The sequence below is a fragment of the Geotrypetes seraphini genome, chromosome 2 (genome assembly GCF_902459505.1).
Source record: "Geotrypetes seraphini chromosome 2, aGeoSer1.1, whole genome shotgun sequence".
NCBI classification, from domain to species: domain Eukaryota; kingdom Metazoa; phylum Chordata; class Amphibia; order Gymnophiona; family Dermophiidae; genus Geotrypetes; species Geotrypetes seraphini.
This window is the reverse complement of record NC_047085.1, coordinates 183,547,884-183,561,897: the sequence shown is the minus strand read 5'-3', so window position 1 is coordinate 183,561,897 and position 14,014 is coordinate 183,547,884. Positions and strand designations below refer to the sequence as shown.

At 43.7% G+C, this 14,014-nt stretch overlaps 1 protein-coding gene across 1 annotated transcript in view; it reads left to right on the top strand.

Moving 5' to 3' along the window:
• Window positions 1–3,059: 3,059 nt before the first annotated feature.
• CARMIL1 (capping protein regulator and myosin 1 linker 1) overlaps window positions 3,060–14,014 on the top strand; it is a 476,507-nt gene continuing 465,552 nt past the window's right edge. Inside the window, exon 1 of the mRNA XM_033934492.1 lies at window positions 3,060–3,078. The gene's annotated coding sequence lies outside the window, so the exon portion shown is untranslated. The remainder of the gene's footprint in view (window positions 3,079–14,014) is intronic.

Here is a 14,014-nt window from a genome sequence, read left to right as displayed (position 1 = left end):
CACAGATGGACTTTTCCCAAAAGACCTCAGCGAAATCATCATAACTCCGATACTAAAAGACCCCAAAGAAACAACAGATCAACCATCCAACTACAGACCCATAGCCTCAATCCCACTGTACGTTAAGCTGATGGAAGGCATCGTAGCTAAAACCCTAACCTCATACCTAAAAAACTACAACTTACTCCACCCCACACAGTCTGGCTTCAGAACCAACTACAGCACTGAGACCCTACTAGGAACACTCATGGGCACAGCTAGACAACATCTCAGTACAGGCAAGAAAATCCTGATCATACAACTAGACCTCTCCGCAGCCTTCGACCTGGTAGACCATGACATCCTCCTACAAACACTAGACTCCATAGGAATCTCAGGTAAGGTACTCTCATGGTTTAAAGGCTTCCTACAATCCAGAACTTACAGGGTTAAAACAAAGAAAGAAAAATCAGAAACATGGTCCAACCCCTGCGGAGTTCCCCAGGGATCACCTCTGTCTCCCACACTATTCAACTTATCCATAGCTTCCCTCAACTCCTGCCTAGACAAACACGACATAACCTCATACAGCTATGCAGATAACATCACCATTCTCCTCCCCTTTGACCATCCAGAGCCCACCATGAGAAGCACAATATACAAAACACTTGAAACAGTTGCAACATGGATGACAGAACACAAACTAAAACTTAACTCTGAAAAAAACAAACTTCATCCTTCTAGAAAACAGCAAAACTCCTACCTTAACAAACCTAGTAATAAACTCGATCTCATACCCCATTCAACCCACGCTAAAACTTCTTGGAGTACTGATTGACAGAGGGTGTACCATGCAACCACAAATCAACAAAATAATAAAAGCATCATTCGCAACTATGAGAAACCTAAGACAAATTTGAAAATTCTTCGACAGGAAACAATTCCAACTTTTGGTACAATCTCTTATCCTTGGACTAATAGACTACTGCAACATATTATACCTCCCCTGCCCAGTGGCCATGATAAAGCAACTACAAACAATACAAAATACAGCCCTAAGACTCATCTACTCATTGAAAAAATATGACCAAATCACAGAGGCATACCACGACTTACACTGGCTCCCAATACAAGCAAGAGTACACTTCAAATTCTATTGCCTACTATACAAAGCTACTGGAACAACCGACTAATTCAAGCCTCCTCAACCAGACACAGAAGAACCTACTCACTATTCACACACCTGCCAACCAAAAATGTCAAACGAAGAAAACTATATGACAACCTAATGGTCACCAGAGCAGCAAAACCTAGACAGACAAATCACCAATCTGCTGTCTTTGACCACAGACTACAAAACCTTCAAAAAAGAAACAAAAACTCTACTCTTCAAAAAAATACATAATACCTATCTAACACGACCAGTTCCTTCCCAAGCTCCACCTACCACACTGTCTACTCCTATCAAATCTAAAATGTTCTAATTACCCAACATGTATTACCTTAATTTCTCGACAATTCTTATGTAATCCACCTATATATCTTGTAACTTCATGACAATTCTTATGTAATCCACCTTGAACCGCAAGGTAATGGTGGATTACCTATGTAATGTAATGTAATTTCTGTACAACGTACGGAAGTTCTTTTTCACCCAGAGAGTGGTGGACAACTGGAACGCTCTTCTGGAGGCTGTCGTAGGGGAAACACCCTCCAGGGATTCAAGACCAAGTTAGATAAGTTCCTGTGGAACTGGAACATACGCAGGTTAGGGCTGGTCTCGGTTAGGGCGCTGGTCTTGACCTAGGGGCTGTCGCGGGGAGCGGACTGTTGGGCGCGATGGACCACTGGTCTGACCCAGCAGCAGCAATTCTTATGTTCTTAATTCAATGTGGATACCGCATGTATCAGTACATGAGAACAGAGCATGGATATTACAGCATTGAGATTACGTGGGGGTGCGCAGGTAGGCAAGGGTGAGTTGGGATTGTAGGAAGGATGGAAGGGTTCCGAAGGATCAGATAACCTTGTTCAATAAGTGCGTTTTCAGAAATCTTCTGATGGATTGGTATGATGGAGAATTCAGGAGAAGGGCACTGAGGGTGTTGTTCCAGATACCTGCCTGAAAGGATAGTGTCCTATCAAGTAATTTTTTTTTTAATTGACATCCCTTGGGAGTAGGGAATGAGAATAGAAGGATTTTGCAGGAGAGGTGGAGATTGTCCTGTAGAACGAAGTGGTTCATGAGGTAGGTGGGCGAGGAGCCGAATAATGTCTTGTGGCAGAAGCAGCCAAATTTGAAGATAATTCTGGCTTTGACTGGTAGCCAGTGCAGTTTTTTTTAAATATGGGGAGATGTGGTCAGATTTTTTCTGGCTGAAGATTACCTATCTAATCTAATCAGAATTTCATGATCGCACATTTCCAGTACAGGTTCAAGTAGGGTTACCAGATTTTACTCCTGTAACAGTTATTTTATGTAGGTTATTTTAAAACTGTAGTTATTTGGGTCAGATAAATCAAAGGAAACCTTTTTTTAGAGCTGGACAAACTATAGCTTTTTTCCAACTGAGGATTGTCCTGGTAGTCAGACTTTAGCCACTAGATGGCAGTCATCTTCACAAAAATTGCTAATCAAAAATAGCATTTGCCATGAAGCAAGCAGGGTATATTCAGAACTCTTGCAAAAGTATTAGGCCTTCCTGTAAAATCTGGACCCATAGCCCCGCCCAGTTCCACCCAGTCCCATCCCATTCCGCCCAAGTCATGCCCCATTCCGCCCCAGCCTTGCCTCCAACCCCCAACCTGTTCTCGTCCTCGGGACCACATCGGGAGGGCATCTGCACATGCAACGCAATGTCATCACACACATGCGTGCACTTGACATCACCACTTTGCATCCACACATGCGCAGATGCCCTCCTGATACGGTCCCAAGGTGGAAGCTTTCCAAAACCTGGACAAAGTGCCGGGTTTTGAAATCCGACCGGACGTCCAGATGTCTGGTAACCCTAGGTTCAAGTCGATTTACAGGATAAGAGGTCCGTGTAGCAGCATGGGGAAACGGTTACAACACAGTGAATAAGAAGGAGCAAAGAGGTCAGTTCTCAAAGGCACAATTAATTAGCTATGGGGCCATCCATATAGGAAAATTACATTTAAAAGTTTAATGCTTATTTTATTAGTCTTCGATATCAGGAACGGCTGTAGGAAGTATGGTTTGCTTTCCTTATGAAACCAGGAAGCACAGTGGACCACAGTGTGTATTACCACAGTCCTCCAAAGAGCGTTGACTTTGCATACAATAAGCAATGGTTTTAGAGCATTTTATAGGCTAAGAAAAGATCTACTGAACTGCCTGTACTTCCCCATGGGAGACCATTGTGAGCATATAGTACCTTATTTACAGTACAGTAGGCATCCCTGACCTTAGTTTGCTTGCTGCTGACAAAAGTCACTCAACAGTGGCTTCAAGAACAATGGAGCTTTATATTAAATTTGCATTTGATGATTAGCTTACATGACAATCCAGAGAACAGTACTGTAATAACAGAGGTACAGAACCAGATGCACTGAGACTAGGGGACACTCGATGAAGTTACAGGGAAATACTTTTAAAAACCAATAGGAGGAAAAATATTTTCGCTCAGAGAATAGTTAAGCTCTGGAACGCATTGCCAGAGGTTGTGGTAAGAGCAGATAGCGTAGCTGTTTTTAAGAAAGGTTTGGACAAGTTCCTGGAGGAAAAGTCCACAGTCTGTTATTGAGAAAGACAGGGGGGAAGCCACTGCTTTCCCTGTATCTGTAGCCTGGAATATTGCTAGTGCTTGGGTTTTGGCCAGGTACTAGTGACCTGGATTGGCCACCGTGAGAACGGGCTACTGGGCTTGATGGACCATTGGTCTGACCCAGTAAGGCTATTCTTGTGTTTTTATGAATATATTTGCCCTATGCAACGAATGTATTGTATCTCTACCTGCTATACTTATATTGCATTACCATTTGCCTTGCTACTGTGCTCATCCCCCTTAACATGTATTCAGTCCTACACACAGCACCTAGGAATTACCGTATTTTCTCGCATATAACGCGGGCGTTATACGTGGTTTTTACGAATCGCGCATACCCTTGCGTGTTATACGCGTAAGCGCGTTGTACAAAATTTTTTTTACATAGTTCCCCCCCCCCGACGCCCGATTCATCAACCGGAAGGAGCGCTCGCACTCCCACCCCAAAGGACCGCTCGCACCCCCACCCGAAGGACCTCTCGCACCCCCACAGCCTCCACCCCTCCCCCATGGAGAATCTGTCTACCTTGTTTCCGGATGCCAGTCCAGCTGCTTCCTCTGCCGGCGGTCTTGCCCCTTCTCAGAGCCCTGTGCTGCGCTGCTTTCTCTTCCGGCGGTCCCGCCCTTTCTCTGACATCAGAGAAAGGGCGGGACCGCCGGAAGAGGAAGCAGCGCAGCAGGGCTCAGAGAAGGGGCGGGACCGCCGGCAGAGGAAACAGCTGGGCTCGCTGGCATCCGAAAACAAGGTAGACAGCTTCTCCATGGGGGAGATGGGGAGGCTGTGGGGGTGCGAGCGGTCCTTTGGTGGGGGTGCGAGCGGTCCTTCGGGTGGGGTGGCGAGCGTTCCTTCCGGGGTGATGAATCGGGCTTCGGGGGGGCATCAGTATTTCAGGATGGGGACAGGACTTAAAGGGGGCACAGGACTTCAAGGGGGGACAGGACTTCAAGGGGACAGGACTTCAAGGGGGGACAGGACTTCAAGGGGGACAGGACTTCAAGGGGGACAGGACTTAAAGGGGGGACAGGACTTCAAGGGGGACAGGCAGACCTTCAAGGGGGGACAGGCAGACTTTCAAGGGGGGACAGGCAGACCTTCAAGGGGGGACAGGCAGACCGAAGGGGGTGAAAAAGCTATAAATAAACCCACTAGCGGTGTCAATGTGTTGAGAGGAAGAGGTGGTCTGGGAAATTCTGCTGAGAAAACTCCGGGTCCATTTCCACCCCCAGTTACCCTAGTCCACTCCACTCAACTGGTTCACACACTGAGTGGGTCTTTGGGTGTTGTTCTGGGATCTCTTTCAGTGGTTTGTCAGTATCTCCTTGTGGTCCAAGGAAGGAAACTTTGTTAACCTTAGCATTGACCTTCAGAATATATTTGTAACAGCGCTGCTTGTGTGGCCATTACCGTAGCTATGTAGTGATGGAAAGAAAAAAACAGACCTTGCACATTTTTGCACTAGTATATGGTATAGGTATATAGGTATAGGTATTCCTGCACAGCTAAGTCCTTGTGAAGTTACGGTACCTTGTTCTTTCTGTATTTGACATCTAGCAAGGTCTCTGTTTGGAATGAAAGATTTATGTTATGGGTAAAAGCAGATAGCGTTGCGGTTTTAAAAAAGGTTGGACAAATTCTGGAGGGGAAAAGTCCATAGTCCTGTTATTAAGACATGGGGGAAGCGTCTGCTTGCCTGGATCGGGTAGCATGGAATGTTGTTATTCTTTGGTTTTCACCAGGTATTTAGTGACCTGGATTGGCTACCATGAGAATGGGCTACTGGGCATGATGGACCATTGGACTGACCCCAGTTAGGCTATTCTTATGTTCTCATCTGTAGGGGCCTTTGTTTTCACTTCTTATTTTAATGTATCTTTTTCTGGGAACTTATCAGTGTTTTTTTAGAATGGGAACAAAAATGGACATAGGAGAAACTCACGCACCATTCACCACACACCTCCAACCAAAAACGTCAAAAGAAAAAAAAACTGTTCATTCTTTATAAACAACCGTATAACTTTTAATCTAGAGTTAGTGAATATGAATTCAGCAACAAGAACCAGAAATCACATGTTCATTCTTATAAACTATAACATTTAACCGGTAGATCAACGAAGTATCGAGGACAAATAATCTAAATACAGTTACCGTAGTTACGGTAAAGTTGTACGGTAAATAAACAAAGTTTACAGGTTTATTTCAGTCATCATCATCACAGTCATCTGAATCCTTGAATCCATCAAAATCTGAATTGTCATCATCCATCATTAAATAAAGTGAACACAGCCTGCAGACCGATCCTTGTTAATTTCTGAAGTGATATCGTCATCGTCATCATCGCTGATATCCGTGTTGTTGCCTCCTTCGCTGCACTGGTAGTAGCCGTAGTGTCATTGGTTTCATAAACAATGCCCGCTTTCTAAATCCGTTTCGAATGGTATCTGGTGTTATTTTGTCCCATGCTGAAGCCACCCACCTTGCAGACTTCTGTGAAAGTGTGCCCGCTTCAGCCGCCCCGCAGGTGTGTACTCGTGCGTGCCGCTCTGCATCCACTGCTCCCACTCCTTCTAACAAAAGTCTTGAATGGATGATTCACTGCGATGTCAAGTGGCTGCGCTTACACGTCAGGCCTCCAGGTATCACAGCGATGTGGGCTACGAGTTAGAATTAATGTAGCCTGAACATTTTTTTTCTTTGTGGGCAGCCATGGCATCAAAAATTAACAAGATTTTTTTTGCAAAGAATCCACCCTGTCTTGCCCTAAAGCATTTACTACCCACAATCTCATTACGTCGCAGTCCATCCATCCCTTCTTGTTGCAGTGCACAACCACACTGGTGGGCAGCTTTTCACGGGGCATAGTGACCCTTTTGAAAATGAGCATGGGCTTTAACTTAACCCCGCTAGCTGAGCAACCAAGAACTACTATAAAACACGTTCTTTCATGCCCAGTTGTGGTGATGACAACAGATTTAGTACCTGTGGGGGCTATGGTTCTTGTCGCTGTAATGTCGAATGCCATTGGAATTTCATCCATGTTGATGACGTCCTTTGCAGTGATGCCAAGTTCAGATATTTCTTTGGCGACAAAGTCACGGAAATCAATCAATTTTTGCTGCCAGTCATCTGGAAGTTGCTGGCCAACAGTTGTTCTCATTCGAACTGATAGTCCGTTCCTTTTCATAAATTTTGAGATCCATGTGAAGCCAGCTTTGAAGTCGGGTATTCCTCTTCTATTTGCAAGTAGTTTTGCCTTCATCTGAATCACAACAGTAGAGACTGATTGATTTTGCTCCCTTCTCTCCAGAATCCACTGCTTCAAGTCATCCTCCAGCTGAGGCCATTTTGGTTTGGCCCCACGACGTGCCCGGTTTCGCGGATTGCATTTCTCCAGTTCCTTCTTATCTTTTCTCCATTCACGCACCGATGTTTCTCCAACATTTAACTCTCTCACTGCGGCCCGGTTGCCTATTTCCTCAGCTTTCGCAACGACTTTAAGCTTAAAGTCCGCTGTATATGACTTTCGTCTCATTCCTTCCATTATGGCGGTAAATTTAAATTTAATTGATAAACTCTACTACCGGGTAGATAAATGCAGAATACCAATCTGAAGAGATCAAATTACTGAAATGTGGGCTCTACAGCAGCATTAATCTTTATAGGCTTACCAAAGGCTGAGATGCTGTTGCAAAGGCAAAATAGGTATTTTACTGGGCAAATTACAAGGCCAGATAGAGGGGGGACAAAGCCACATTGTCAAAAGCACACGTGACAAAGGCCCGCCTTGGTGACAGATCAAAGCGCGCCCCGACAAACCCGGCGCAGAAAAACTGAGCGGCAAGCATGCTCAGACCATCTTCTTTGTCTGTAGATGGTTTACGCATGCTTACAGAGCGGCAAGCAGGAGAGGGCGGCGAAACGAGCAGGCGGGACCAGAGGAGACTCGGGGCAGGGCTGGAAACGAGCAGGCGGGACCAGAGGAGACTCGGGGCAGGGCTGGAAATGAGCAGGCGGGACCAGAGGAGACTCGGGGCAGGGCTGGAAAACGAGCAGGCGGGACCAGAGGAGACTGGGGCAGGCTGGAAACGAGCATTCGGGACCAGAGGAGACTCGGGGCAGGGCTGGAAACGAGCAGGCGGGACCAGAGGAGACTCGGGGCAGGGCTGGAAATGAGCAGGCGGGACCAGAGGAGACTCGGGGCAGGGGCTGGAAACGAGCAGGCGGGAGCAGAGGAGACTGGGGCAGGGCTGGAAATGAGCATTCGGGACCAGAGGAGACTTGGGGCAGGGCTGGAAACGAGCAGGCGGGACCAGAGGAGACTCGGGGCGGGCGAAAGGAGAGTCGGGCGGCGACGGGAGAGTCGGGGCGGCATGCGCGGTATACGGGTGTGCACGGTATATAAAAATTTCTGTACATAGATTTGTGTTTTTCGCACGCTATACCCGTGTGCGCGTTTTACACGGTGCGCGTTATCTACGTGAAAATACGGTATCTCACTTGCGCCATTCTTCTTTTCTATTGGTTGTTCTGTATATGTGCTATGTGTGAATTTGTATGTATGTAAAATTGTAACCCGTTCTGGGCTCTTCTGGGAGAACGGGATAGAAAATCGACTAAATAAATAAACTTCAAGTTATTTTAAAACTTCTCCGCAACTATCATTCTCTTGGTTTTACTGCTTCACCCTAAATGCCCTTATGGTCATTTTTTTTTTTTTTTTTACCTTCTGAATCCACCAGGCTGACAAGTGCATCCACAGGAACAAAATAACATAGTAGGTGACTACAAAAAAAGGCCATTGATCCCAACTCTACCATAGTGCAGGAATATATAGAAACATGGCCATACAGTATGTAGGATATTACTACTTATCAAAGTCAGATTTTGTTTTTCCCTCATTAATTTTCCATCAACCCTGGTAAATTAGCATCAATATTCCACACTCAGTTCAATACCCAGACCCCCATATTCCACTTCCAAGGCTTTTATCTGAACATTCAGTCTGCCTGGATCACAATTGACCTTGCTGGACAGTACTTGGCTGCTAGAAACCTGCCAGCACCTTTGGGTGCAGACTCCTCATTTTGATTTCTGAACTCTCTCTAGCTTCTCTCCATCCTTTCTGAGATGCAGCCTCCAGACTTGAACCATCAGCTAATACAAAAGCACGACCACTTCCTCTTTTTAATTATGGTTATATCTCTCTATGCTCTGCAGCACCCTCTTGGTTCCGGCCACCGCTTTGTCATACTGTTTTGCTACCTTGAGATCACCAGACATTGTCACTCCAGGGTCTTTGCCCTGACCAATGCACATCAGGGCATTCTCTTAGATATCCATCACAATTGCATGACTCTACATTTCTCATTCCAGCTACTCTGGGGGAAGGGTCCTGTTGGTGCAGATCTGTCATCTGAAAAAAAAAGACTATTTTTATGTCTTACCCTTCCACAATATCACTCGTAAGACACTGAAGAGAATCGGCTACTGGGCTGATTTCAGGGGCACTCTACTACCACCATCCTCTGTCAACTATTCTATAGGTATCCAGAAAGTTTAATTAAAACCTGTAATCTTTTCACAAAAAAAGCCGAGTGGGTTCTAACATAAATAATCAAAACGAAAACCAGGAGAAAAGCCGCCACACAAAAGTCAAGAACCAACAAACAACAGTGGAGGTCCAGAAGATAGTTGGTGTGCAATTTTATTCATCAAATCACAGAGTCTTGTGCGGTGGACTCTGTGATTTGACGAATAAAATTAGACACCAACTATCTTCTGGACCTCCACTGTTGTTTATTGATCCTAAAATAAAGAAACATATCTTAATAATTCTTGCTTCCCACACAATGCCAGGTATCCACTTCTCTATATTACTTGGATGACAGCATTGAAAAAATATATTATTGTTATAAATAATACTCTCCTCCAAAGGAAATTGATTCCATTTCTGTTTTTTCTTTTTTTTTACAAAAACATAATAATTCTGATGCTCTGGAAGGACTATACATAAAATGCCAAATTATCATATGCATCTGTACAAAATTAACTTTTTATCTTTTACATACTGCAAATAACTAAATCATAAAATAAAACCCAAGTTACAGTCTTTGCTGTATTATATCAATTTCTAATCCAATCTACTACCTTGGGACTCATCTCTGGGCTTCTCAATTTATTCATGATTCTCCTATGTGAGAATGATAAGCTCTTTTAGATCCTGTGCTAATGTTTAGATACAGTGCTTCAGTATCCTTTCCTTCAGCAAAATCTCCATTGTTTTCCCACTCCTGAGGTCAGACTCCATTACTATTTTTATGATAAGGGACAACATCCTCCCCACTTCACTTGCACAAGACCATTCCCATCTCCATGGATCGATCGAATTGATCCCTTAGTGGTCCCACAAACAACTCTTAATATACTGTGATGAGTTTCATGTATTCCCATGATTTTATCCACCTTCAGCTTTTTTTTTTTTTTTAATGCTTTTTTAGTCAGTGTTGACTCATAGTGACCACCTGGATAGTTGCCTCGAGTGTGTTCAGTTTTCAGTCAGGTGGCTAATCGATGTTAAAATTGGCATCCATAGGTGCTGTTATTGTATCAATCCACAATTAGCATAAAACCAAAGGGACCACAGTGCAAATGCAGAAATGATTTTTTACAATGAAAAGCACAATAAGCCTCAAGAAAAGGGACATGAAGCGCTTTTATTGAACTGACCCCTGAAGCTTGCATCAGGGGTCAGCAGATAAATATGTCCCCAATTTACTTTTTTTTTGTGCTAGATCAGTCTCATAATACTGATGCAATATAAATGCTTCACTGTTCTCAATGCAGTTCACAATTGCAAAAACAAATTCCCTGTTAACCGCAACTTGGGAACTGTCAGATATGGTGGTATGTCTATGCTTCCTAGTGTGTCGCAGAGCTTACTGGAGCAAATAAAACAGGTGTAGCTATCCTTTTGGTATTCTTTCATTTTCTCAAGGATCCATCTCACATTTCAAGGATTGTTTCTCACCTTTTTCTGAACCCTCCTTAAACTTCATGTTCAAGAAGTTCTTTTTCCAGGTACAATTGTAGTCTCCACTGAATGATTTTGGGTAGATCTTGCTCTTATGTAGAATCAGAACAATTGTGCTATCATTTCCACTGTCAGTTAGATCTTGCCAGGTACTTGGCAAGATTGGAAACAGGTTGGAAACAGGACACTGGGCTTGATGGACCTGTGATCTGTCCCAGCATGACATCTTCTTTCTTCAAGCACAGGTATAAACACAGAACTTCCCCAGTTAGCCATGATGTTGTCTTCCAAATTTCCTGGCAGAGTCTTGGCACATTGTGCATCTGATTGCTTTAATAATACTTAAGTGAGAATTCATTACAATATATTAGTGTTTTCTATCCTGCCAATACCTTTCAGTTCTAGGCGGTTTACAAAAAGAGTTGGCCTGGGCATTCCCAGGGAGCTTACAGAGTTGATAGATAGAGTGAAATTACACAAATTGAAGACGCATGAGCAATGGGTTTTGGGGGAGAGTTTATAAGGTTTTTGATTAGCTCATTTGACAAATTTTTTGAAAAGTATAGTTTTCAGATCTTTCCTGAATGTTTTGTAGTTGGTTGTCTTGGTCAGTAGCTTGGAGAGGTGGCAGTCTATTTTCGCTGCTCTGGTGGCTAGTAATTCGTCATATAGTTTTTTTTGCTTTGTATGCCTTTTGCTGGGGGATGGGTGAAGAGAGCCTGTGTTCTCCTTGGTCTTGATGTGTTATTCCTGATCAGGTGTTTGTTTAGGTAGCTGGGACCAGTTCCATTTAGGGCTCTGAAGAGGGTGCAAAAGAATTTATATTGTATGCATGCTTCTTCTATTGGGAGCCAGTGTGAGTCTTGGTAAGCAGTGGTAATGTGATCGTATTTTTTTTAATGAGTATATCAATCTGAGAGCTGTGTTTTGCACCGTTTGTAATTGTTTTAAGGTTTAGGTGAGGCATGACAAGTACAGGCTGTTACAGTAGTCCAGGAGACCCAGGATTAGCGCATGGACCATGAGTCTGAATTGTTCTTTGTTGAAGTATTTTCTGATTTTTCTTAGGTTGTACATGGTTGTGAATGCCTTCTGGACCATTTTGCTGATTTGAAGTTGCATGGTGCAGCCCTTGTCTATTATTATTCCCAGCAGTTTTAGGTTGGGTTGTAGGGGGTATAGGATGGAGTTTAATTCTAGGTTTGTTGTAGTGGGTGTTTTGTTTTTTTCTTGAAGTAGGAATTTGGTTTTGTCTTGGTTCAACTTTAGTTTGTGATCTCTCATCCACTGTGATATTGTTTCTAGTGTTGTATGTATTTTGATTGTTGTGTCATTAGTGGATTGGTCGAAAGGCAAGATGATGGTGATATCATCTGCGTAGCTGTATGAGGTTATGTCTAATTTGTCTAGGCATGTGCCGAGTGGCTATGTAGAGGTTGAAGAGTATTGGGGATGGTGGCGAGCTTTGGGGGACTCTGAAGAGGTTGTTCTTTCTTTGTTTTGACTCTATATTTCCTTGAGCGGAGGACTCCTTCAAACCAGTTGTAGACTCTGCCTACGATTCCTATTGTCTCCAGTGTTTGTAGTAAGATGTCATGATCTACCAGGTCAAATGCTGAGGTGAGGTCTAGTTGAATGAGCAGCATTTTTTTGCCTTTGCTTAGGTGTTGTTTGGCTATATCTAGGAGAGAGAATAGTAATGTTTCTGTACTGTGTTGGCCTCTGAAGCCTGATTGTGAGAGGTGGAGTAAATTGTGGTTTTCTAGGTATTCGGAGAGGAGTTTTGCTACGAAGCCTTCCATTATCTTGGCGTATAGTGGTATTGAGGCTATGAGTCTGTAATTGGATGGTTGATCTGTGGCTCCCTTGGGGTCTTTTCAGGATGGGGGTTATGATGATCTCGGAAAGACCTTGTGGGAATTGGCCTTCTGTGAGCATGTAGTTAGTCCATTGCAAAAGGTGGGTGTGGAATCGCATGCCGCATGATTGTATTTTTTGTAGAGTCTGTCTAGGTTGAGCCATTGTATGTCTTGGAAGTCTGACCAGTTTCTGTCTGCTGCGCAGGATTCTTTTTCTGTGGGTGCAGCAAAATTTCTTTGAGATGGTTTGGAGTCCCGGAGAAGGTATTTCTAGCAGCTGCGATTTTGTTTCTGAAGAATTCTGCCAGTTGGTTGGCTGTGTGGGGAGGAGTACTTTTGGTAGCTAGGTAGAGTTTGGTGTCTGTGAGTTCCTTTAGTAGTTTGAAAAGTTTTTTGGTGTCTTGGATTTCTGTGCCTATTTGATTTGTGTAGTATGACTTTCTTTTATCTTTTTTGCTTGTTTGTATTGTTTGTTCAGTGTTCTCCAGGTTGTTTTTATGGTGTTCCTGGTTGTTTTTTCTCCATTCTCTTTCGAGACGTCTGCATTGTCGTTTGAGTTGCAGTAGTTCGTTATCGAACCATTTGTCTGAGTGTTTGCAGATTCTGTTTTTAGTTAGTGGTTGTGTCATGTCTTCAAGGATGTTCGTACTTGGGGTGCGCCAGTGGTTAACGAAGTCTTTTGGGTTTTCTTCTTGTATCATGCTGTCTACTTTGTTCCAGAATTTGGGTGGATCGATTTTTTTGTGTGTGTGTGTGTGTTTCGTATGTTAAGCTTTGGGTTTTTTGTTTGGCTTTGCCTCGTGCCCATTTGACTTTGAAGTTGTTTATGTAGTGGTCTGACCAGTGTGTGCATGCCCAGTTTCCATTTGTGGTATATCTTGTATGGTGAGTTGTAGGGTCATGAAGGCCACTATGTCGAGTTGGTGGCCTTTTTCGTGTGTGGTTTGTGGGTCCAGGATTCTGTAGGAAAAGTTTTTGAGAAATGATAAGAGGCTTTCTGCTTGTTTGGAAGTTTCTTCTTCGAGGTGGAGGTTAAGGTCTCCTAGGAGTAGGTTGTAGGTTGAAGTGAGGGAGTTTCTGAGTATAAATTCTTCAAATTCTGGTTTAGCTGTGTTCCATTTTCTTGGTTTTATGTAGCAGAGGAGGCATGTTATGGTACCTTTGGCAAGTAGTGGTGTGGTGTGAGGACTTGTCTTGTAGGGCAATGTTTTTGTTTTTTTTTGCTAGGATAGCTAGTCCTTCTCCTCTTTTTTTGTCTCTCCACACTACTTGTATTTTGTAGTCTTGTGGGCAGACTTCAATTATTCTAGGGTCGGTGTCCGAGGTTAGCCATGTTTCTGTGAGGAAGAGGCATTCTAAT